This window comes from Bos mutus, chromosome 5 (genome assembly GCF_027580195.1).
Source record: "Bos mutus isolate GX-2022 chromosome 5, NWIPB_WYAK_1.1, whole genome shotgun sequence".
Taxonomy (NCBI): Eukaryota; Metazoa; Chordata; class Mammalia; order Artiodactyla; family Bovidae; genus Bos; species Bos mutus.
In genome coordinates this window covers 37,012,604-37,038,325 of record NC_091621.1, presented here as the reverse complement: position 1 = coordinate 37,038,325, position 25,722 = coordinate 37,012,604, and the positions used below count along the sequence as shown (strand labels likewise).

General features: G+C 38.7%; 1 protein-coding gene across 1 annotated transcript in view; it reads left to right on the top strand.

Moving 5' to 3' along the window:
- Positions 1 to 973: 973 nt before the first annotated feature.
- NELL2 (neural EGFL like 2) overlaps positions 974 to 25,722 on the top strand; it is a 460,840-nt gene continuing 436,091 nt past the window's right edge. The window contains exon 1 of the mRNA XM_070369964.1: positions 974 to 1,090. The gene's annotated coding sequence lies outside the window, so the exon portion shown is untranslated. The remainder of the gene's footprint in view (positions 1,091 to 25,722) is intronic.

Below are 25,722 nucleotides of genomic sequence, written 5' to 3'. Positions count from 1 at the left end.
TGAACATCTACTTCCCCAAGGTAAATATTTGAATAGCTCTAGTGATATCCTTCGATTACATAGGGTGGTATAATTATGATTTCTGGGATATCTTGGAGTGTATTTATGTGGTATATTTAAAATAACATTGGCAAGCCTTACATGTTTTAATGTAGGAATGTAAAATTTCCCTTTATTTTAATATAATCATGATGACCTAGTACAGTAATTTCCTTATTATTAACTTAATGGCTTCTCAGGTGGCTCAGTGGTAAAGAATCCCCGGGCCAAATGCAGGAGACATGGGTTCGATCCCTGGGTCGGGAAGATCCCCTGGAGGAGGAAATGGCAACCCACTGCAGTATTCTTGCTTAGAAAACCCCCTGGACAGAAGAACCTGGGGGGCTACAGTCTATAGGGTCACATTAATACAGTAACTCTAGATTATTCTTATTATTTTGGAATATAAACATATGTCTATTTAAATATATGTATACTTTAACATATGTATTTTGGCTATCAAATATAGATAGCAATTATAAGTTTATTTTACTGCCTCCACTGGAGTTTATTGATATTATTTTATTATTATATTTAAAATAGACCAATTAACAGTGTTAAGTGCTGTAGAATAGACAAATAAGAATATGACATGATTCCAAACCTCAGAGTTTGTGGGGAGAAGTAAAGTATCTAGATAACCTTTAAAGAGGATGTAGCAGTAGAATTCCATCATCTTAGCAAAATGGAAGCAAACTAAGCAATCCTAGAAATAGAAAAATTACAACTTAAATGATGCTGGCAATACTGTCCATCATTCAGTGATTATCTGAAGTAAGTATGGAAGGAAAGACGTGAATCTGTGGTTCCCTCATGTCTCTGTTCTGTGGGGCCTCTCAAGTTCAAGCATATCACTGAGCTGAGTGTGATTCTAACTTTTAAAGATATGCATGTATGCATTTTTCATATATAATGGACCCTAAAAGCAAGCCAACTACTTCATCTGGTGCTCAACCAAAGAAACAGGAATCTGTTCCAATGCTGGAGGAAAAACTTGTGCTGAACAAACTCGTGGTCTCCAGTGGAATGACTGTCGAAGGACTTTTCCAAGGTAATTTTTATTTTTATTTTATTTTTGATTATTCATGACTTTCTTATTTCTGATTTTAGGATCTAAGAGGTGTGATTTGATTGTAAGATAAGTATCATCAGAGAAATATATAAATTTTGCCACACAGTAGGAGGCTCTTAAAGATTTCTGGATAAAGGATGTTGTAACATTGAGTTTGGAAGATTAATTAGGCAATAATATTCTAGATAAACCAGAAGTTGGCAGTTAAGACGATTGAGAAGCTACTATGTGGAAGTCAATGAAAAGGAATAACTGTCAGACCTCTGGTGGAGGTAGGATAAGTAGGATAAGTTGACATTTAGGTTTGAAAAATAGGACAGGGGTGAGATAATTTCACGAGGAAGAGATAGCAAATGATTTTAAGTGTTGCTGAAATTTCAAGGAGAGATGGGTGCTAAATTTATAGAGATCAAAGTTTAAACCTCAAATTAGGATATGTGGTTTCTATCAAAGGACTTTTGTTAGATTTATAATGTGTGTAACTAACACACACACTACAAAAGTTAGCTCATATTTAGTTACATAGTTCATTCCTTATATGCTCAAAATAGTAAAAGTATTAAGTTGTTTCAGTCATGTTTGACTCTTTTGAGACCCCATGGACTGTAGCCCACCAGGCCCCTCTGTCCATGGGATTCTCCAGGCAAGAATACTGGAGTGGGTTGCCATTTCCTTCTCCAGGGGATCTTCCTGACCCAGGGATTGAACCCACGTCTTTTACGCCTCCTACATTGGCAGGCGGGTTCTTTACCACTAGCGCCAAGTATAGGAAACTGGGATTTTCTTAGAAATGACTATTAAAGTAGTTATTAGTGACCTTTTTATAGAATGTGGGCTGATGTCAGATAGCAAGCCAAGTAATGAGTTGGAGCTGAAGATATATAGGCTTTGCTTTTGAGAAACTTAGTGATAGGAGCAAGGAGGCAGAAGAGTATGGTTAAAAGGCAAGAAAGACCTGGAAGACAGCTCAGACCAGCCTAATGTTCTCATTGCAACTTTTGGATTATTTTTCAATTATTCTTTCAGCTTTTCTCTTTGCACATACTATTTTGAAATCGTTTGATATGCCACAGATTTTGTCCATGTAATAAAACAAATTGGAAAATACCATGCAGTATTTGCAGCCAGGCGAAACTACATTTAGTGCATTATCTGAGTGGAAAGATCATGCAAGGATTCAATCAAAGAAGATTGTTTCCATGACTCTTTAGTCACTCCTAAAGTGTCTTTCAAGTTTTTCCTATCTGTGAAATGCTGTAGTTCTCCATTCCCTAACCTAGAAGTCTTTGAAACAGAGGGGTGGGAGATGCAGATCTTACTGTAGCAGAGACATTTCTCATTTCAGACATGTGGGATTAAGATGATATTGCAATATCAGACATTTCCCAAGTGCTCACGCTCTTTAGTGGGATATGATTTTGTCAACCAAACAATATTTTCCATCGGACCTATTCAGGCACTTAGAACACTGATTGATCATAGGAAATTAGCTCTAGCTTTTAGAGCATAATAGGTTTGACGAGATAGGAAACAGGATCATTGCCCTTAAGGGAATGAGTCAGGCAAAATGGGAGGAAAATGAGTTGGAAATCTTTGCCTTGAACAAATTAGCGAATGTGAGCAAAACATCCTATTCTGAGATGAGGAGTTAAATAAAGTAGTTTTACCTGGCAGATGACAGGTTTATTTTAATTTAGAATTTAAAACATCCATTATCACACAGAGCCTGGAGATAGAGCAGGTATTATGTTTTTATTGCAACTTTCAGGAAATAGCTCATTCTGTCTTCTCTCTCAAAATCTTTAGCTCATGGAGGTCCAGGATGTAGGACTTTCAGTATTAAAACTGGGCAAGTTCTAGGCAAACTGGGATAGGTTGGTAACCTATATTTGGATTAAGGCTACTGACTGTGTATGTCCTTCCTTCTTGCAGTAATCTCCTGGTCAGTCTTCCTCATTTGGTGAAGAATTTAACATCTAACTTACATTCTTCTTTCTATCACTACTCCTGTTCATGTGGAAAATCCATCCAATGCCTGAATATTTTGTAGTTCCTTGACCTTTTCTCCTACAGTCTTTTCCTTAGCCTTCTCCCTGAGCTCCGTTGCCAACTCTTATGGTCACACTTTAGATTTTGTCATTATGAATAACTGCTGCTCTCAAAATCTCAGTGTCTAACATCCCAGTCATCAACCACCTCTCCTCTCTTTCCAGTTCACTGTCTCTATGATATTTCTTTGATTACAACAGTGCTTCCAATCCATGCCTTCCTTACCTCCCTCTCTGCCTTACTTAAATGGTCGAAATCAATATTGCTTAATCCCAACGATGTACAGAAAAATAGAGTCATTTAGTGGCTGAAGATGTGATCTCCTTCAATCCTGGGTCCAATATTTATTAGCTACATTGCCTTGGAAAAGTTTCTTAACATCTCTGTACCTCAGTTTTCTCATGAGTGCCCAACTCATAGGGTTGTTGTGGGCTCACAATAATAATAAAGGTAAGATGCTTAGGCAGTGCTTGGCACATGATAAACGTTCAATAAATGTTTCCCAAGCTTGGAGTTGATGGCTGGAGAAAAACATCTAACAATTCTGACTGATCTCTTTTAAATTTTATGACTGTGTGTCTCAAGTGGGTCTTAACGCAGTTTCAGTCAACCACAGTTCCCATTTCCTTATTGATTTATTTTCTCTCTTCAGAGATTACTATTTCACACCTTTTTTTTCCCCTCAAACTTTCAGCTCCTCTTCCCTGCTCCTCACTATCAGTGGATGATTTTGCTTCTTATCTCCCTGGGAAAGCAGATGCAATCAGAAGGTAAAGCTGTTTTCCCACCAACCAGCCCACCCACATCTGTAGCCGATGCAATGAAAACGTCTCTTTATTTTAGGAAAATCCTTTACTCATTCACTGGATTCCATTAATTTTCACTTTATCCAGAACTTTACTGCTCTGATTGCCTCTTTTCTGTCCTGCATCATCACACGTCTTCTTTTTTCTCTGCTATAATGTTGTTGTTCAGTTGCTCAGTCGTGTTTGACTCTTTGTGTCCTGTGGACTGCAACGTGCTAGGCTTCCCAGCACTTCACCATCTCTTGGAGCTTGCTCAAACTCATGTCCATTGAATCAGTGATGCCATCCAACCATCTCGTCCTCTGTCGTTCCCTCTGCTCCTACCTTCAATCTTTCCTAGCTTCAGGGTCTTTTCTTCACATCAGGTGGCCAAAGTATTGGAGCTTCAGCTTCAGCATCAGTTCTTCCAATGAATATTCAAGGTTGATTTTCTTTAGGATTGACTGATTTGATCTTCTTGTGGTCCAGGAGACTCTCAAGAGCCTTCTCCAACACCACAGTTCAAAAGCATCAACTCTTGGTCATTCAGACTTCTTTATAATGTACTCTGTTATTAATCAACAACCTTAAACAAAAGGAGAAAAGAAACCTCCCTTGCTTCTAGACCCTCTGTGGCTACCAACTTATTTACCATCCTTTATAGCAACCCTCAGTATTTCCACAGTCTCAGCTCCCATACTTACGACAATTCTAATCAAATTTTCATTTCGCTATTCCACCTAAAACCACCTTTGTGAGCCAACGTTGGCTTCCATCTTGTCAAATTGGATCATCCATTCTCAGTCCTTATCTTACTCTGCTTGTCACTAGTGTTTAACACAACTGACCACGCCCTCTTTATTGTACCTTTTTAAAAAACTTGGCTTTATGAAATTATACTATTTTGATTTATCATCTACCTTTCTTCTCAGTGTCCTTGACTGGATTCTTCTTTGGACTATTAACTGCATTTTAAATAACAGAATTCTCCAGAACTTAGTCCTTTCTCCCTTGGGTTTGCTGAAGAGATTAAAGTGACTGAAACCAGGAGAAATTAATTTCATAGGCTTTTATGAGGCAATTAGAACTGTGTTGTGAAAAAGAAAACAAGCATACTTTGTAGGAAAGTCATTTATGATTATTTTTTGTTAAATTTTATTAATAATCTGATTGTCTGATGGAAGCAATTTTACTGTGATAAATTCAGTTCTACAGTGTTATCTGAGCACTGGCACTGAAAAGGAGAGAAGGAGAGGGGCTATGCGAAGATGAAGCAGAAGGGTCTTTGCCAATACAGTCCTGAAAGTGGGTCAAGTTATTACCCTAATTTATGGTAATTTCAGAACTAAATCAGAATGAGAATGAGAACCAGAATTCTTGGTAGTTCCAGGTCTTTGGTTGGTTGATTAATTTCAACCTGCCTCCAAGACTGAAATACAATAAAGAATAATGTGTAGCTAAATTGCAAGTTTAAAAGATGTTAAAGTGGAAAATTGTGGGGGAAAAAAACAGCATGAAAATATCTTTCCTTGGCATTTTCAACTTAACTACCCCAAGAGCTGCTAAAACAACATATTCTTCTCTTTTTCAACAAGATCTCAAATATTTCAACCAGCCACTACTAGAATTTTTATATTGGTAAAATGGGATTTTCTTGTTGGAAAGTAATTTTTGATGAAGAACCAACTAGAATATAGGTGGCTAATTCACTTTATTATTAAAATCCCAAAGCTGAAGCTTTGAACAAATGTATTTTAGAAACATGTAAACATAAATGTGCTTAATCACCTTTGAAGTTTTCTGTATAACAGAAAACTTATAAGATCTTATATAAAACTTATATAAGAGATCTGAGAGTTTGTCTATTTAGATTTGAATTTGGTGAATGTTGTAAAGATTGGAAGTTTGGATAGATAGTTTATAACAAACAACTCTAAAAAATATTATCAATAGCAGTGCTAATAGTGATAACTACTCTTTACTGAGCAACTGTTTACAATTCACTATTTACATCTGTTATATCTTTTCTTTCTTTCAATAACTGGGTGAGGTAGTGTTATTTTCCTCTCCTGAAGAAACTGAGATTCAGACAGGTCTGATAATTTTTCCAAGAAAATGAGAAATATGCTCCTAGTCCTCTTACTTTGAAAGGGAAAAGAGAAGGAAACAATTAAGCGCCAGATACCTGAACCTCTTGTGTTACTCCCTCCTTTAACCAGAAGTAGGAGTTCAAAATGGACTGGAATATGAGCACTTGTAACACGTAGCGCTTTGTGTTGCAAGAGTACAACTTGAAACCATTTAAACTGGAGAGACTGGCTGTGTGTTATAATGACTGTTCCCCATTTCAGCATTGCATTTGATATGTGGATGTGTGAATTCTTGACCCTATAGAAAACTGTAAGGATTATTTCACGTCAAGATTTTTTCTCTCATTTAATGATTGCTGAAGCATTTCTTCTTTACAAATCAGTTTATAAAACTGTTGGCCCTTGCTTAAAGTTGCTGAATTAGGGAATTGGGTAACTGATCCACATATGTGTAGAACAATCACACTGGTAACATTTCTTATTGTATTTAAAAAATTTTTTAATTTTATATTGAATTATGATTTATTTGACTCAGTGGTAAAGAATCTGCCTACGGTGCAAGAAACACGGGTTTGATCCTTGATCCCTAGGCTGGGAAGATCCCCTGGAGAAGGAAATGGCAACCCTTTTCAGTATTTTTCCCTGGGAAATCTTAGAGGAACCTGGCGGGCTACAGTCCATGGGGTCGCGAAAGACTTAGACAAGACTTAGGGATTAAACAACAAAAACAACGTGATAATCTCCAGGTCCATCCATGTTGCTGCAGATGGCATTATTTCATCCCTTTTTGTGGCTGAGTAATATTCCATTGTGTATGTGTATCACCTCTTTATCCATTCATCTGTTGATGGACGCATAGGTTGCTTCCATGTCTTGGCTATTGTAAACAGTGCTATAGTGAACACTGGGGTGCATATATCCTTTCAAACCATGGTTTTCTTTGGATATATGCCCAGGAGTTAGGGTTGCTGGATCATATGGTAGTTCTATCTTTAATTTTCTCCATACTGTTGTCCATAGTGACTGTACCAGTTTACCTTCTAACCGGCAGTGTTGGAATGTTCCCTTGTTTTCCACACCCTCTCCAACATTTATTGTTTGTAGACTTTTTGATGATGGTCATGCTGAGTGATTGAGGTGACATCTCATTGTAGTTTTTATTTGCTTTCCATGTGCCTCTTGGCCATCCATATGTCTTCTTTGGAGAAAAGTTTATTTAGGTCTTCTGCTCATTTTTTTGATTTGGTGTTGCATTTTTTATTTTGAGCTGCATGAACTATTTTTACATTTTGGAGATTAATCCCTGTTGATTGCATCGTTTACAAATATTTTCTCCCATCCTGTGGGTTGTCTTTTCATTTTGTTTATGGTTTCCTTTGTATGAAAGCTTTTGAGTTTAATTGCCTTGTTTATTTTTGTTTTTATTTATATTACTCTAGGAGACAGATCAAAAATGATATTACTGTGATTGATATTAAAGAGTGTTTAGAGCTTTTTAGTATATAGTCTTGCATTTAGGTCCTTAATCCATTTTGTCTTAATTTTTATCTATGATGTTAGAGAGTGTTCTAATTTCATTGTTTTTCACATAGCTGTCCAGTTTTCACAGCATCATTTATTTAAACAACTATCATTCCCTCTATTGTAAAGCCTTCTCTATTTTAGTATCCCAGCATGCAGCAAGTGTAGGACACTTCTGAAATAAGAAGTTGAACTTGTTTAACCGTGGTTTCTCTAGACATCTTTACTTCCATTTGCTGGTTACGAGTTGGTGAGCTTTGTTTCTTGTTGCCATCAATAACACCAATGTGGATATCTTGAGGTGAGTGCCTAAGTGTGGCCAAATAAAATGGAAATAAAAGTTAGTCAAATAAGACAGAAATTGAATTCCAGATTGTTTGGTGTTAATGATTTCTAACAAAGTCTCCTTCTGTGTGTCTTAGTTGCTTAGTCATGTCTGACTCTTTTGCGACTCCGTGGACTATACAGTCCATGAAATTGTCTAGGTCAGAATACTGGAGTGGGCAGCCCTTCCCTTCTCCAGGGGATCTTCCCAACCCAGGTCTCCAACCCAGGTCTCCTGCATTGCAGGCAGATTCTTTACAAGCTGAGCCACAAGGGAAGCCCATCTCCTGTGGCTGCTGCTAATTATTCTGTTATCCTGTGTTAATATTTTAGGTAAAAAAAAATAGAGTCCAGGTGAGGGCTGGGGGCTGAGGAGTGAGAACTAAAAGTTGAGAGAAGACAGAGGTGAGGAGGAGGGAAATGTACCACACTGAGAGATTTGTCGTCTTCTTAGATAATATTATTTTTCCTGGCTTTTATCTTTTAGTTCTCTAGCAAGAAAGCAAGCCACATTTTTAGATTTTTTTATTTGATTAAAAAAGACAATTTAGAACATTTAAGAAAAATTCACCCTCAAGTTCCCCACCCATAAATTAAGAACATGTAGATAGAGAAACAATTTTTCTTTTCTCCACTGCCTTTGTTCGGGAGATGGAGTTTTAAAAATAGACTCAGGCCTGAAAATCCCAAAACAAGAGCTTTGTAAATGACAACCTTAGAAACAAATCAGCACCACTACTGGTTAATGCTGCTCTTGTAACTTAAGGAACGCCGGAATCATTCTTACCCATGCGCTTATCACTGTGGCCAGACATGAATACTATCATAAAATATAACCGATTCAACTCAAGAAACGTGTTTAAGCGTTGAGTATTCACTATGGTTGGTGTTAAGTATAATAGGGTGAGAAAGACAATCTTAATATTCAAAGAACTCCCAGTCTTAAGAGAAGCAGGCAGGTGAATATTGCTCAGAATTATTCATATGGAGTTAAGTTCCGTATTTGGTCACGAGCATATTGTTATGGGACCACAGAGGAAGAAGTTGTTCAATACCATAGAAGGGATATCTGTGCTCTAACCTTTTATGGACCATTAAGAAGGCTGAGTGACGAAGAATTGATGCTTTCAAACTGTGGTGCTGGAGAAGACTCTTGAGAGTTCCGTGGACTGCAAGGAGATCAAACAAGTCAATCCTAAAGGAAATCAACCCTGAATATTCATTAGAAGAACTGATGCTAAAGCTGAAGCTCCAATACTTTGGCCACCTGATGCAAAGAGCCGACTCATTGGAAAGGACCCTGATGCTGGGAAAGACTGAGGACACGAGGAGAAGGGGACAACAGAGGATGAGATGGCTGGATGGCATCACTAACTCAATGCATATGAGTTTGAGCAAGCTCTGGGAGATGGTAAAGGACAGAGGAGCCTGGAGTGCTGCAGTCCATGGGGTTGCAAAGAGTCATGACTTATAGCGACTGAACAGCAATGTTTTTTTGGGTTTGTGTGGGATACACAGTCATCTGTAAAGTACTTTGAAAAGTACATTAGAGGATAGGATTCACCCAGGGTTTTGGCATTTGGTTCTATCCACTGTTTTGGGAGAATGAATGAAAATTTTTCTTCTCTTTCTCTTACCTCTTAAGGTTCTATTCCATGTGCTGTGGACAGCAACTCCTGGAGTGGCCTTCCTCAGCATGTCCTCCACCTTGAAATGATATGTGTTCTTCACTAGTCTCCTAAATGTACTTAGGGAGGGACTGTGTATATCAGTCATCTCACTACTCATGCCTACCGAGTTCTTGGCATACTGTAGCCTCCCAATGGTGGTGGTTTAGTTGCTCAGTTGTGTTCAACTTTTGCAGCCCCATGGACTGTAGCCTATCAGGCTCCTCTGTCCATGGAATTCTCCAGGCAAAAATACTCAAGTGGGTTGCCATTTCCTACTCCAGGGAATCTTCCTGACCCACAGATCAAACCTAGATCTCCTGCGCTGCTGAGTTACCAGGAAAGCCCAGAAAAGCCAAGACCTGAAGCATTATTCCTTTTTCATCCCCCTTTTCCCTTTCTCTTTTCAGATTACTTCTTTGGTTTCAGAGCAACCTCTAATAACGATATTAACCTCGTATTTCTCTCTATCCAAAAAGGACAAAAATCACCTGGTTTCTGTATTATGTATATTAATACTCTAGTCTTATACCATCCTTTGCTGTATGACAAACATTCCAGATTTAGTGTTTTAAAATAGTACATCATTGAAAGATACTTCCCTGGTGACTCAGTGGTAAAAAAAAAAAAAAAAAATTCCACCTACAATGCAGGAAATTTCTTGGACAGAGGAGCCTGGTGGGCTACAGTTCATGGGGTTGCAAGAGTCAGACGCTACTTAGCAACTAAACTCACCACCAAAAGAAACTACAGTCGGTGGTCAAGGTATTCAGTCACTTGTTTCCTAACAGTATCAAAGCAGTTTGCTAATTAGGTACTTTATTCCACAAGATGGCGCTGTAGTCCTTTTGATTATTTGGAGTCAGCAACCCAGGGTTTTAAAGTATCTGCCCCTCCCTCTCTTTACACATAAAAGTGACATAGAAGTATCTAAGAGTGTCATTTCATAAAAGACCAGATTTACTATCTGATTTTAAAGAGGTCCGTAGGAATAACCATATAGTCAATAATAGGCATTAGTACACAATGAACAATTACCATAAATAAGATTCACAGTGTGTTTTTTTGCATTATTTTTCTTTGAGGACTTCAGTTGTTTTTCAAGAGAAAGAAAATTTATTAAACACAGTCTAACTCAAATATGAATTAGGATTTATTTTTTTAAAGCATTATGGATAAAATTTTAATGTTCTTTAATACTACTTGTAGTTTGGGTGTTGCGAATAAGTTGTTGAATTCACTTGGCATTTTGTTGTTGTTTATACTCATGTAGAAAAAACATCTTAGAGGACTAATTTTTTGACTAAATATTTTGGTGTTCAATTGCATTCTCACGTTTGTTCTAAACAGTTTTTCACTTTGACTTTAAAAGCTTCCCTAAATTTGCATATGAATTTGCAGTTGAGTCACATTTATAATAGTGATCTAGAATCCCTTTTATATGTAAAGCATGGTTTTAATTGGATCTACTCAGGAAAAAGGGCTTCCCTAGTGGTTCAGTGGTAAAGAATCCTCCTGCCAACGCCCGCCAATGCAGCAGTTGGGGTTTGAGATCGCTGGGTTGGGGCGATCCCCTAGAGAAGGACATGGCAACCCACTCCAGTATTCTTGCCTGGAAAATCCCATGGACAGAGGATCCTGGTGGTCTACAGTCCATGGGGCAGCAGAGAGTTGGACACGACTTAGCCACTAAATCAATGAATGACTCAGGAAAATAAAACTTCACTGCTACTTTCAAAGAGTCTTCTAAATGTGAAAAATAAAAGATTGCTGCTAAAGAAATGTTCCTTAGACTTTGTATGACCCCATGGACTGCAGCATGCTAGGCTTCCCTGTCCGTGTTCACAGTCTCCTGGAGCTTCCTCAAACTCACGTCCATTGAGTTGGTGATGTCATCCAACCATCTCGTCCTCTGTTGACCCCTTCTCCTCTCTTCAATCTTTCCCATCATCAGGGTCTTTTCTAATGAGTCAGCTCTTTGAATCAAGTGTCCAAATTATTGGAGCTTCAGCTTCAACATCACTCAGATTTTTAAAATTTGGGAAGCAAATTATTTTTTTAGATTTACTTTGATATTACTGGGCCCATTGAATGAAAGTAACATATTGACCCCAAATACTGAAGATTTTAATGAATGCCTGACATAGTTTCTCTGTTAGAATAATAAATTTATTCAATTTAAAACATCCAGCATGAAGAGAAAACAAATTACATAAATTCTTAATTATGTTTAATTGCAGTGAGCTTGTAATGCAGTTCTATTTATTAAATCACTTGAGTTGTCAATGTCTGAGACAGTTTGTGTTTATGAATTGCACATTTGTAAGGAGTGAATTCGTTAATGTGCTAATTAGAAAACTCTTGTAAAAGAGTCCAGATTGTGGTTCACTTCTGTCCATTTACTCCTATATGGATCTTGTAATGATGAGTCGGTAGAAACGCTCTGGTTAAGTTTAAAATCGCTAAATTCACATTAGCAGATATGTTAGTGCTTTTAGTTGGTGATTGAAGTATTTAAGCCATTTATACTCTCATTATTACTACTACCAATTACTTTTCCAAAAGGTCTACTATGTGTCAGGCACATCAAGCAAGTATTTAACTCACACAATAATGGTATGGAGCAGGTACCATATGGAGCAGGCTTTCGTAGATGAAAACACTGAGACTTAGAGAAATTAGATAATATAGCAAGAGTCAGGCAGCCGGTGAGTTGAGGCCAGGATGTGAATGCAAATGAAAGCCTGTTAACCATTTCAACCATGTACTTATATTGTGTATGTAATTACCGTGCCATGTGGCTCTTGGTCCAGTCTTCAAATTTAATATGAAATATTATGTTCTTAAGGTGTAAGGAATAACTTAGACTTTCTGTTCTACTTAGGGCACAATGAAAGGGCTTTTGCAAAGCAGATTTGTTATTATGATACAGGCAGCAAGCAGAGCATCTCTGGGGTGAAAAGGAAGTTCCTTTTTCTTCCTTCCTTTCACCCTTTAACTTTTGGCCATGTCACTTTGTCAGTATATGAAGTACAGGCTACTGTGGCTCTACTGGGAGGACTTGATTGTATTACTTTAAAAAGTACTTATCAAATTCATTACCTTTTGACAGACTTAGTTAAAAGATGAAATGTTTCTATTTCAAAACATTGTTATCTTCTTAAAAGATATGTTTTAAAAAATACTTGGTAAACTGACAGCTGGAGAGCTTTTTGTGTTATTTATTGGGGGAGATTTTCTACTTATTCTGTTGCAAAGTATGTAAAAGTTGTTAAAGGAAGCACAGCTGTGAATATCTCTGAAATGTAGCTAGGTGGTCATTTAGAAGAGATGGATATGGGTAAAGTCTTCATGCTGCTGCTGCTAAGTTGCTTCAGTCGTGTCCGACTCTGTGTGACCCCACAGACGGCAGCCCACCAGGCTCCCCTGTCCCTGGGATTCCCCAGGCAAGAATACTGGAGTGGGTTGCCATTTCCTTCTCCAATGGATGAAAGTGAAAAGTCAAAGTGAAGTCGCTCAGTCGTGTCTGACTCTTGGCGACCTCATGGACTGCAGCCTACCAGGCTCCTCCATCCATGGGATTTTCCAGGCAAGAGTACTGGAGTGGGCTGCCACTGCCTTCTCCGAAAGTCTTCATAGGCTTCATAAATAAGCCTTAAGAAAGTTATGTCATGCTCAGTCCTTAAGTCCTGTCTGACTCTTTGTGACCCATGGACTGTAGTCCGCCAGGCTCCTCTGTCCACGGAATTTTCCAGGGAAGAATACTGAAAAAGTTGCTCTATTTCCTACTTCAGGGGATTTTCTCAGCCCAGGGATTGCAATTGCATCTCTTGCATCTCCTGCATTGGCAGACAAATTCTTTGCCACTGAGGCACCCAGGAAGGGCTAAGAAAGCTTGTGCGTGCATGCAGGCTAAGTCACTTCAGTTGTGTCCAACTCTCTGTGACCCTATGGACTACTTCTCTGTCCATATGATTCTCCAGGCAAAAATACTCGTGTGGGTTACCATTCCCTTCTACAGGGGATCTACCCAACCCAGGAATTGAACCTGCATCTCTTGTGTCTCCTGCATTGGCAGGCAGATTCTTTACCGCTATCTCCATCTGGGAAGCCCCAAGAAAGCTTGCTGTGCTGTGCTGTGCTTAGTCGCTCAGCTGTGTCTGACTCTTTGCAACTCCATGGACTGTAGCCCTCCAGGCTCCTCTGTCCATGGAATTCTCCAGGCAAGAATACTGGAGTGAGTTGCCATGACCTCCTCTGGGGATCTTCCCAATCCAGGGATCGAACCCAGGCCTCCCACATTGCAGGCAGATTTTTTACCAGCTGAGCTACCAGGGAAGCCCCAAGAAACCTTACTTCCTTCTACCTAAATTAACCCAAACCCTAAAGATTCTTCGCTGCCCTAAATGATGCCGGAAAGGTCAACAGCTACAAGCACAATGACAGGTATGAAGCAGACAGAACATGCCTAGTGCTGGAAAGTTTAAAGAATCAAATCTTTCTTCCCTTCATCCATCTGTCTGGCTGCTATTTGATAGTTCCTTAGTATTTGTACCGTATTAAATTCAGTAGTTATTGACTCCACTGTTACAGGTGCTGTGTGAGGTACTGCAAGCCTTAGCTTACACACAAAATTAAATCATCAGTTCAATATATTTGCCTCAGTATGTGATTATATCTTTTATGGGACTGCTGATTCAACTGTTTGGGGTTGTAGTCCTTGATTTTTATTGTCAGCTTGTTTAAGCAGGTGATAGTCTGTCCACTGATAAAGAGTTGATGGAATTTATGTATTTGGGTGACTGAATTGATTTGATTTTTTGGTTTTTAAAGGATTTGGCATGTGTTTTAGACACAGTCAGTCACATGTCTAGGAAATAAAATGCTGCATTGCATCTACATCATAGTTTAGTAGGGGTAGTAGTAAGAATCATATAATAATGTTTATAATAGTAAATTACACTACATTGGTGGGAAACAAGCTTCATGTGTTAGTGCTATAAATATTCTATTCAGGATCTGCCTTAGCAACTTCATTTCAAGAAATACAGCGAAAGTGTGTGTTATCTTGGGCAACACACTATTATCTCTCTCCCTTAGTTCTGTCCTGTGCAGGATAAAGAAGCTGCACTAGATGATCTCAAAGTTAAAGTCCAATACTGAAGTTTTACACTTTTAGGATTTGATTATCCTTCTGAAAAAAAATTTACTGGACTACAGTTGATTGGCAGTGTTGTGTTAGTTTCATGTGTGCCGCAAACTAACTGAGTCAACCATACATATACACACATCCACTCTTTTTTAGATTTTTTTCCCATGCAGGCCATTACAGTGGAGAAGGCAATGGCACCCCACTCCAGTCCTCTTGCCTGGAAAATCCCGTGGACAGAGGAGCCTGGTAGGCTGCAGTCCATGGGGTCGCTAAGAGTCGGACACGACTGAGTGACTTCCCTTTCACTTTTCACTTTCATGCATTGGAGAAGGAAATGGCAACCCACTCTAGTGTTCTTGCCTGGAGAATCCCAGGGACAGGGGAGCCTGGTGGGCTGCCGTCTGTGGGGTCGCACAGAGTCAGACATGACTGAAGTGACTTAGCAGCAGCAGCAGCAGCAGCAGCAGGCCATTACAGAGCATTGAGTAGAGGTCCCTGTGCTATATAATAGGTCTTTATTAATTATAGTGTGTTTGTCAATCCATTCTCCTAGTTTATCCCTCCCCACCCAATTGCCCCCTGGTAAAAGAGGAGAGTGAAAAAGTTGGCTTAAAGCTCAACATTCAGAAAACGAAGATCATGGCATCTGGTCCCATCACTTCATGGGAAGTAGATGGGGAAACAGTGTCAGACTTTATTTTTTGGGGCTCCAAAATCACTGCAGATGGTGACTGCAGCCATGAAATTAAAAGACACTTACTCCTTGGAAGGAAAGTTATGACCAACCTAGACAGCATATTTAAAAGCAGAGACATTACTTTGCCAACTAAGGTCCGTCTAGTCAAGGCTATGGTTTTTCCAGTGGTCATGTATGGATGTGAGAGTTGGACTGTGAAGAAAGCTGAGCACCGAAGCCTTTGAACTGAGGTGTTGGAGAAGACTCTTGAGAGTCCCTTGGACTGCAAGGAGATCCAACCAGTCCATTCTAAGGCAGACAGTCCTGGGTGTTCTTTGGAAGGAGTGATGCTAAAGCTGAAATTCTAGTACTTTGGCCACCTCGTGTGAAGAGTTGACTCATCGGAAAAGACTCTGATGCTGGGAGGGATTGGGGGCAGGAGGAGAAGGGGACGACAGAGGATGAGATGGCTGGATGGCATCACTGACTTGATGGACATGAGTTTGAGTAGACTCCAGGAGTTGGTGATGGACAGGGAGGCCTGGCGTGCTGCGATTCATGGGGTCGCAAAGAGTCGGACACGACTAAGCAACTGAACTGAACTGAACCATTAAGTTTGTTTTCTACATCTGTAACTCTATTTCTGTTCTGTAGATAAATTCATTTGTATCCTTTTTTAGATTCTACGCCTTCCCTGGTGGCTCAGAGGGTAAAGTGTCTGCCTGCAATGCAGGAGATCCAGGTTTGATACCTGGGTCGGGAAGATCCCCTGGAGAAGGAAATGGCAACCCACTCCAGTATTCTTGCCTGGAGAATTCCATGGATGGAGGAGCCTGGTAGGCTACAGTCCACAGGGTCGAAAAGAGTCAGACATGACTGAGCAACTTCACTTTCACTTTCTTTAGATTCTACATATAAGTGATGTCATATGATATTTGTCTTTTTCTGACTTATTTCACTCAGTATGACAATCTCTAGGTCCATCCAATGCACTGCATATGGCATTATTTCATTTTTTTATATGGCTGAGTAATATTCCATCATATATAGGTAATACATCTTTATCCACTCCTCTGTTGATGGACATTTAGGCTGGTTCCATGTTCTGGTTATTGTAAATAGGGCTGCAGTGAACACGGGGGTGCATGTGTCTTTTCAAATTATGGTTTTCTCCATATATACACCCAGGAGTGGGATTGCTGGATCATATGGTAGCTGTATGTTTAGTTTTTTAAGGAACTTCCATACTGTTCTCCATAGTGGCTGCACCAATTTACCTTCCCAACAGTTTAGGAGGGTTCCCTTTGCTCTACACCCTCTTTAACATTTACTGTTTGTAGATTTTTTTGATGTTGCCCATTCTCAATGGTATGAGGTGATACTTCATTGTAGTTTTGATTTGCATTTCTCTAATAGTTAGTGACGTTGGACATCTTTTTATGTGCCAGTTGACTGTCTGTGTGTCTTCTTTGAAGGAATGTCTATTTAGATCTTCCACCCATTTTTTTAATTGGGTTTTCTTTTTTTATATTGAGCTGCATGGTCTGTTTGTATATTTTGGAGATTAATCACTTATGGGTTATGTTTTTCCTTCTGATATTTGAAATTTTTTTCTTGGCACTTTTTTTTTTGTATTTTTTGTTTTATGTTTGTTTAACTGAAGTGTAGTTATTTTATAATATTGTGTTAGTTTCAAATATATAGCAAAGTGTTTCAGGAATACACACACACATATAAACACACATATGTATAGTTATTCCAAGATACTGAGTGTAATTCCCTATGCTATATGGATGGTCTCGGCTGTTTACCTACACACATAGTAGCTTATATTTGTTAATCCCAAACTCCCAATTTGAAGAATTTTACTATTAGGAAGTACCCAGCAAGTTATCTTACACATAACTTGTATCTCAACTTACACAGCTGTTGAGTCACTATGTCATGTCTGACTCTTTGCAACCCCTTGGACCATAGCCTGTTAGGGTTCTCTGTCCATGGGATTTCCCAGGCAAGAATACTGGATTGCCATTTGCCATTTTCTTATCTGTATTTTACACATGCTGCTGCTGCTGCTGCTAAGTCTCTTCAGTCGTGTCCGACTCTGTGCGACCCCATAAACGGCAGCCCACCAGGCTCCCCTATCCCTGGGATTCTCCAGGCAAGAACACTGGAGTGGGTTGCCATTTCCTTCTCCAATGCATGAAAGTGAAAAGTGAAAGTGAAGTCGCTTAGTCATGTCCGACTCTTAGCGACCCCATGGACTACAGCCCACAAGGCTCCTCCATCCATGGGATTTTCCAGGCAAGAGTACTGGAGTGGGGTGCCATTGCCTTCTCCGTATCTTACACATAGGAGACAATAAATATAGTTGAATGAATAAAAGGTCACATTAGATCAATATCAACGTTACATTCTTTTGGTGATGGTGGTGGTGCATTTAATATCTGTTAATTGAGTATCAGTTACATGCTGGGCACTGATCTACATGCCTGGGAACCAAGCAGCAAATTAGGATTAGATTCCCTTTTCTTATTTAGTTTTACAATCTAGTGGGGAAGGATGGATTAAAAAAACCTTTTAATAGCAATGATTTTAGGTAGTAGCAACTGTCCTGCAGGATAGCGGTAAAGACCTGAGGTGGGCGGGTGTGTATAGATCAGATGTTCAGGGAAAGCCATTCTGCTATGAGAAGATTGAGCGAGAATATTCCAGGCATTGGATAAAGCTAAAACAAGGATCTTGAAGTTAGATATAGATTGTCATTTTCAAGGGGCACATGATAGATAGCTAAAGAGCAGAGGAGAGTTCTGAGATGAGGCTGGCGTTAGGCAGTGTCAAAATGGTGATGGATCTTCTGCAACTCAGTGAGGAGTTTGGATTTTATTTAGTTACAGTGAGAACAAGAGAAAGTCTTAAGTGTATACCTAATTCTCCCATTACATAAATGCATATTCTGAGATTGTGGATATTGAGTCATACTTAGCTGAAAATTTCCTTCTCCTCCCTGTGTCCATAGTGATACCCTATTACTTTTAGAGACTCACTTCTAAAATTACTTCATTATGTCAGGAATGAATGTTTTTCCCTGCTCATGAATTGAGGATTGCAATATTTCCAAAGGCCACTTTGAGAAATGAGAAGCAAATGCAGTAAACTTTAAGAGGAGGTAAAACTATATTTGTAATCCCTTTTTGTTTGTTTGTTTTATAAAATTCAGCATTTACAGACTGTTTTTGTTAAGTGAGAATTCTGGAACAGTGGAACTCAAATTCTTTTTTTTGTGATAAGATGTGAAGGTTTATGATTTCCTTTTAAAATTCTCCTTCATATTATAAAGTACAGTAAGATAGACTCATCATGGAAATACAGATTTTACTTTATACTGGGGTAGAGGAGCCTTCTAAATATCTCCTCACAATGAAGTAGAGAGAAGGGAAGCTCAAACTGAAGTGCACTGATATTCTTTCATAAGAGTTTCATTCTATTTAATATGGGATGCCAGTAACTATTAAAAGATAATTGGGAAGTTGATTTAGCTACTATTAAAGTGAAGCTCACTGATAGTGAGGTAAAACTTGTCTGTAATGATAGGTAGTGTCTGCTACTGCTGCTAAGTCGGTTCAGTTGTGTCCAACTCTGTGCGACCCATAGACGGCAGCCCACCAGGCTCCCCTGTCCCTGGGATTCTCCAGGCAAGAATACTGGAGTGGGTTGCCATTTCCTTCTCCAATGCAGGAAAGTGAAAAGTGAAAGTGAAGTCGCTCAGTCGTGTCCGACTCTATCGACCCCATGGACTGCAGCCTACCAGGCTCCTCCGTCCATGGGATTTTCTAGGCAAAAGTACTGGAGTGGGGTGCCATTGCCTTCTCTGAGATAGTGTCTAATTCAGCACAAAGTTTCCCTTTAAAATGTGGAAAAGTGACTTATTACGTTTAAGTGCTGATGTACTGGTTTGAACCAAAGAAAAGTAAAAGTAGTGCGGGAGAAGTCAGTTAACGTCTCTGAGCTTCTGTTTCCTCACCTACGAAAATAAAATGGAACAAATGACTTCTAAAAAGGCTTAGAATTCTGAAATTTTTTATTCTTTGCAATCATCTCTGGTAAGTATGTAAATAGTAGGGAAAGAAGAGAGTGTTTATGAGTTTATAATCAATTTTTGAATAAAGGATGATGAAAAGGGACAGAATAGATAAATTTTAAGATGAAAGGCTCTTGAAGGATGGATTGGTTTTAAATAATCTTTGTTTTGTAAATATTAAGAAGGCATCTCTAAACTTGCATTTCCCCCCTGAACCCCTGAATTAAGTGGAAAATAGATTCTATAAACATCCCCTAATGTTGCCCATTTCAAAAGCAGTTTCTGGAAAGAAAACTCTGTATGTGTTATTGCCTCCTGCATGTGTTTTCACACTTTTATAACCCAAAGTTAGTTTTGTGAATTAGTCATGGTATTAAGTCATTGCACTGTTTCTTGCCTCTCTTCTGGTCATCAAGTTCTCAGTAATCCAAAGGAATATTGAGAATAAAAGAGCAGTTCAAAGTTGAGAAGGGATTGAGAATTCAATCTGGTGACAATACTTCTCTTGGGTTTAAGTTTGTATATTGATGTTTGTTTATAGGCTTCCCTGTTGGGTCAGATGGTAAAGAATCCTCCTGCAGTGTGGAAGACCTGGGTTCAATCCCTGGGCTGGGAATATCTCCTGGAGAGAGCATGGCAACGCACTCCAGTTTTCTTGCCTGGAAAATCCCCATGGACAGAGGAGCCTGGCAGGCTCCTTGGGGTCACAAAAGTCTGACACGACTGAGTGACTAAGAACAGCACACTGATCTTTATACAGAAAGCTTGAGTATTACAAGGCAAGTTGATATCTTATACAAAGAATGTATTCAAAATTTACTTGGGGTTGACAAATGTACAGAGTAAATGCAAGTGGTTTAGTTGCTATAAGTTTATCATTGATGGATATCTGAAGCAAATTAAATTTTATCATCACTGTTAAGTAAAATTTAGCATCTCAATGTTAAAAGTAAAATTCAGGAGATTTGATGTTTTTAAGCATGTGTTTAATTTTTTAAAGCAAATTAAGAAATGGAGAACTTATTTTCAAGAAAATTAAAAATATTTCCTCTAGATTGTAAAGAAATTAAGGATATATCCAAGTGCCTTAGTTTCTCAAGACATAATCCAAGACCTTTCTCTCTTCTCTCTAAGTACTTTGATCAGTCACCATCTCTACGTCTGTGATTCCTTCCAGTGATGTCTTTGGCCCAGGCCTCTCCACCAAGACCTAGACGCCTCTGTGACCCTGTTTACTCAGCATTGGCCTGTGGATATGTCATCAGAATCTTAATTCAACATTAATTCAGCATAGTCAAAACTAAACTCTTACCCATCCTTTGCTACCTGATTCTCTTCTAGCTTCTTTTCAGAAGAAATGATACCTCATTGACCCAGCAGCACAAACCAGAAACCTTGTTCTCATCCTTAACTCTGTCACATTTAATCCATTACAATCTTCTGCTTGTTTTTTTTTAATACTTATATAATCTTTGAATCTTTCTCTGTAGCTAGTTTCCTGCTCTGAGCTACCCTTATCTCTCATCCAGACTGCTGTACAGCCCCCAACTCATCCCTCCACATCCATTCTTGTTAACTTTCAAAACCTAGTCAGGAGACAGAGAGAAATTTTTGAAAGGCAAATATGCTTATTCACTCTCCTTCTGAGAACCCTGCCAAAATTTCCCATTGTCTACTTGGAAAGGGTCAAAATGCTTAATCCTTAATCAGTGCTCAATACTTAATCAATGATCTGGCCACTGCCTGGTTCACCAGACTCACCTTGATGGAGCCTCCACTTTCACTTTTTGGCTCTTAGCCACTTTGACCTATGAATTTCTAAAATGTACTGTATTCTCTTCTCTAAAGCCTCAGGGCCTTCATAAATGCAATTTTCTTTGCTTAGAACACTCTTCCTGTCTGTTTTTTTAAATTAACTTTCATTCGTCCCTGGTGAGCAGTTAACTTCTATTTATAACACTGCCCAAATATAATTTCCACAGGGAAGGCTGTTTTGATCTTTTAGAAAAGGTCACATCTCCTTAATAAATATTCTGTTATTCTGTACCATTTCTCTTTCATTCATTCATTCTTTCAGGAATTATTGGATGTCAACAATGTCATGTACTCTTCTAAAAACTGGAGATGGAATGAGAGGAGACTTAACCAGTCATAGAAAAAAACAAGTAATTTCATTATGTAGATGAAGATTAGAAAGAAAATTAAACTATTGTGTTAGGATGACTTGAAAGAGGTGCTTTAGGTAGGATGTTTGCATTCAGTTTCATGAATGTTAGTTTGTTTAATGTTTGTCTTCTCTGCAAGAACCCAAGTGCCCAAGAACTAGGACTTCATTGCCTTTGCTCACAGTATCTGCAGCACTTGCTTGGTGCAGTGCTCAGCACGTGGCAGATGCAATAAGCATTGCTGAGTGAATGAACTAACCTACTGTGTTAGTGTCTTGGGGTTGCCATCACAAAGTATAAAGACCAGGTGGCTTAAAACAGAGATCTTTATTCTATCAGAGACTAGAAAGCTAAAACCAAGGTGTTAGCAAGGCCTGACTTCCTCTGAAGTCTGAAGAAGAATGCTTCCTCACCTCTTCCTCGTTTCTGGTGTTTGCCAGAAATTCTTGGCATTCCTTGGCTTTAAGCTGCATCACTCTAGTCTCTTCCTTCATTATACCACCTTCTTCTCTTTGGGTCTATCTGCTGTATCTCTGTGTTCAAATTTCCCTCTTCTTATCAGATCAGATCAGTCGCTCAGTCGTGTCCGACTCTTTGTGACCCCATGAATCACAGCACGCCAGGCCTCCCTGTCCATCACCACCTCCTGGAGTTCACTGAGACTCACGTCCATCGAGTCAGTTATGCCATCCAGCCATCTCATCCTCTGTCGTCCCCTTCTCCTCCTGCCCCCAATCCCTCCCAGCATCAGAGTCTTTTCCAATGAGTCAACTCTTCGCATGAGGTGGCCAAAGTACTGGAGTTTCAGCTTTAACATCATTCCCTCCAAAGAAATCCCAGAGCTGATCTCCTTCAGAATGGACTGGTTGGATCTCCTTGCAGTCCAAGGGACACTCTCAAGAGTCTTCTCCAACACCACAGTTCAAAAGCATCAATTCTTCGGCGCTCAGCCTTCTTCACAGTCCAACTCTCACATCCATACATGACCACAGGAAAAACCATAGCCTTGACTAGACAAACCTTTGTTGGCAATGTAATGTCTCTGCTTTTGAATATGCTATCTAGGTTGGTCATAACTATCCTTCCAAGGAGTAAGCATCTTTTAATTTCGTGGCTGCAGTCACCATCTGCAGTGATTTTGGAGCCCAGAAAAATAAAGTCTGACACTGTTTCCATTGTTGCCCTAATTACCACTGTCATCCAGGATGAGCTCATCATTTGATAACATCTGCAAAGACCCTATTTCCATGTAAGGTGATATTTATAAGTATGTGGGTGGAGGTTACCACTGTAATATATCTTTTGGGATATATATATATTTAGTATATATATATATATACTAAAAGTTAAAGGAAAATTAAAAAGTTAATATTTTAAAAGTTTATACAGTTTTAAGACTTATTTTTAAATAAGTTGTATATGATGTACAGAATTTCCCAGGTGGTGCTAATAATAAAGAACCCACCTGCCAATGCAGGAGATATAAGAGACATGGGTTCAATCCCTGGGTTGGGAATATGCCTTGAAGGAGGACATGGCAACCCACTCCAGTATTCTTGTCTGAAAAATCCCATGGACAGTGGAGTCTGGTGGGCTACAGTCCATGGGGTTGCAAAGAAGCAGACACTACTTAGACATATATGATGTACCAGACATACATGATGTACAATTATTTGAGAAGGCATTCCTATTTTACTTTGAGTAAGCATGATAAATTATTTTTATTTGTATAGACTATTGGTTGAGTCATAACCACACCAATATCTGTGCCATCCTAAAAAATCAGTACCATGATGTGAACCAAATTCATCTCGTATTCTCTTTTCCCTTAGCAGACAAGCACTTACTTCTTCATATATTAAAAATAGATGAATGTGGAAGGATATTCATGACTCTTGCATCATAAAAATTCATCCTGACATTCTTGCAAAGACTGTGTGTGGAATATTGACATCTTTTTGTTATAAAATGACAGTTTTAGTACAAATTGTTCTCACTGTGACCAAGCAGGAAGAGCAAACAAAAGAAAAAGAATATGTTACAGTACTACCCACACATGAAGTGAACCTGTCAGGCAACAGGATGGCAGAAGTACTTTCTAAAAAGGTGGAGAAGCTCTTTTGTCTACGATGGGGAGAGGGGAGATGACTAATATTGTCTGCTTTATGCTATCTATCTTAGGAAAGTATTCCTGATTTTCCCACTGAATGCCATCTTGCCCTCTCTTGCATTCCACTGCACATTGTTTTTAGTTTTCTCAAATGACCCTTACTTCAGATTTATTGCTCACACTGCTATAAGTGCTTTACATTAATTAACTCAATTAGTCCTCATAACAATCTGTGTTCTCATTGCACAGATGAGAAACTGAAGCACAGAGAAATTACATGACTTGTTAGGTTAGAGTCACAATTCAACCCAGTTTAACTCTTGGGTCTTTGTTCTTACTAATCATACTATACTGCCTGTGTTGTTAGCGAATGTTAAACTTATTTTATACCCCTACAGATTGTAAGCTTCTGAAGATGGTCACTATACCTTTTTTATATTTGTATCTGACATAAAATATAGCTCAGTGTCTTGTGTGTAACAGATACTCAATAAATGTTTGAAAATAAATTGAAGTTAGACCATGGTTTGCACAAGTCTATCCAGTGTCTGGGGCTCTGAGTTCCAAAGCATAGTTTACTTGAGAAGATGTTCATTAAAAAAAAAAAAAATATTTATTTGACTGCATTTGTGGCATACAGGATCTTTGATCTTTGTTGCAGCATGTCGTATCTTTAGTTTTTCCATGTGGGATCTTAGTTCCCTGGCCATGGATCAGACTCAGGGCCCCTGCATTGGGAGTGAGGAGTCTGAACCACTGGACCACCGAGGCAGTCCAGTTTTGATGCTTCCAGCTCCAGGTGCTTCGTTCCTTCACTCTCTCCCCCAGTGCCGACTGAACAGATATAAAAATGTGCACTTAGGATGAGATCCTAAATGTTTTCATTGAGGATAGCTTAAAATGTTGTCCTCTTTAAAAATATTTGTATTATTCAGGAATCAATCACTCTAATAATTTCTGCCATCATTAATAGATGGGGGAGGTATTTATGCAGTAGCACTCCCCCTAAGCTACAAAAATTGTACCAATTTTCATGTAAAATATCATTTTATAAGTCTGTTGGTAACTTTTGCACTTGTTTGCACTCTCTTCATGTATAAATATGTACATGTGTGCATGCTAAGTTGCTTCAGTTGTGTCCAACTCAGAGACCCTATGGACTGTAGCCTGCCAGGCTCCTCTGTCCATGGGATTCCCCAGGCAAGAATACTAGAGTGGGTTGCCACTCCTTCTCCAGGGGATCTTCCCACCCTAGGGATCAAACTCACGTGTCTTATGTATCCTGCACTGGCAGATGGGTTCTTTACCACTAGGGCCACCTGGGAAGCCCTATGTATAAATATAATATTAATTAATAGTAAATAAAAACTTTAATCTTCAGTTTTGAATTTGGCAGTTCTGAAATAATGTAGCCATGTTTGTATTCATTCTATTATCTAAGAATTTAAATGAATCTTGCCTTTTTACTATGTGATATGTGTATCACAAGCCTGTGGGCAATAGATGAGCTTTAAGAAAGCTAAAAATAAATAAAATAGGAATGTTAATAAACCTTGTAGCACATAAATATTTGGATTCATTGAGCATTTATTAATTTTAGATGAAACTGCATTAGAAAACCTTTGTTACCTGAAGGTTGTAATTAAGTGAATAATATATTCAAATTCAATACAAAACAACTTTTTCCACATCTTTTTACTGACAATTCTTTAGTAAGAAACTTCAAGGAACTGAAGACTTAAGAAGTAATGATAAAATATGCAAATATAGCATTTTATAATTCTTTGTGAAGAATTAAAATTTAAAAAGATATGTCCAAATGGATTCTCTTCGGCAGCTCATTATTATCTTCTTAATCTATTCTGGCATTTGCGATTTCATCATTTTCTTAAGAAAGTGCACTTGTCTCTTAACCTTATTTATTGTTCTGTTCCATTTGTACACTTGAAAATTCCATCTTCGTTTCTGTTAAAATACATGCACTCTAAATT